Source organism: Geospiza fortis, unplaced genomic scaffold (assembly GCF_000277835.1).
Source record: "Geospiza fortis unplaced genomic scaffold, GeoFor_1.0 scaffold772, whole genome shotgun sequence".
Classification (NCBI taxonomy): Eukaryota; Metazoa; Chordata; class Aves; order Passeriformes; family Thraupidae; genus Geospiza; species Geospiza fortis.
Genome location: NW_005054670.1, coordinates 78,736 through 79,946, shown reverse-complemented (window position 1 = coordinate 79,946; position 1,211 = coordinate 78,736). Strand labels below are relative to the sequence as shown.

The 1,211-nt window shown below is 44.3% G+C and overlaps 1 protein-coding gene across 1 annotated transcript in view; it reads left to right on the top strand.

Annotated features, from left to right (window-relative positions):
* Positions 1–1,211, top strand: part of MEGF10 (multiple EGF like domains 10) — a 66,998-nt gene that overhangs the window by 736 nt on the left and 65,051 nt on the right. The window lies entirely within an intron of this gene.

Genomic DNA, 1,211 nt, shown 5'->3' with positions numbered 1-1,211 from the left:
TGGTCTCATTATAACTGTTGTGCCTGTAATTGATCAGCTGGTCCATGAGAAAGTCTTAATTTTCGCAGTGCACTTGAGGACGTCAGTATTTCCTGCGCTTGATGTAAACTGTGTTGTATGCTTAGTCATGGGAAGTGCTGCTGAGCCACTGTACATTTATTTGTGATTCTTATGGCTGAGTCTTTACAAAGAAAATTGAAACTTGTATTTACTTTTTTATAAAGTCCCTCTATTAAAAAAACAAACAAACCCAACACATAACAGCATTCCTTGGGAATTTACCTCAGCTTCATGTAAAGCATTTGGCACCTCTGCCTTAGCTGCTGTGTGTAGTTCATGCAACAATGTGTATATGAAATAGTCACCATATTAAATACCTGTTCATAGTAGTCAGGAATCTGTCTACAGTGTTATTGGGTACTGTCCTATATTGTGTGTGCATTGGTTACAGTTTTTGTAGATAGAAGTGGTTTTGGGGGAAGCTACAACATAGTGAAAACAAAATGGGAAAAAAAGCCCAAATATAACTATTTACACTGCATAATATAATTTAAAACTAGCCAATCAAAGTCTGCAGAAGGAAAAATATACCCAAAAATGCATTTAGCAAGCATGCCCACTTTGTTGCATGAACTTTTTTTCCTTCTTGTGCTATCTCACAACCCGGGCAGAGCTCCAGATAAACTCAGTGAAACGTTCACGCTGCTGCCCAAAGCAGGTGACAAAGGGACTGAAGTATGAAAGGGCAAAGCCCCAGACAGAAGCTCTTGACTGCCACTGTCACTGATGTATGCTTTAAATGAAAAACAGACCTCAGTCAGTACTAAAATGGTGAGAAGGGGTAGAGAGTGCCCTGCCTCAGGGTAAGAGCGCAGAACCTCAGGCAAGCGCCAGCATCCCACTGGTATTTTTTTGGGCTGGGACAGCTGGGTGGATTAGGGCTGCTAATTCCTGCTTTGCCTTCTTGCAGGAAAATGGGGAGTGGGGTGTGTGCATTTAGGGGTGAGTGCTCTGGATGTGGTTCCCCTTGGCATAGATGGTGACAGCAGGATGAGGAGACTGTGGCTGTCACCCTGCAGTGGGGGCTCAGGGCTCAGAGAGGGTGTGAGTGGAAGAGAGGGAGAGCTGGGTGAGCTGTTCAGTGTTTTGGCTGGTCCTGGGAATCAGTCCTGCTGCAGGAGCTTGCCACGCATTCCTGTATTTTCAAGCTC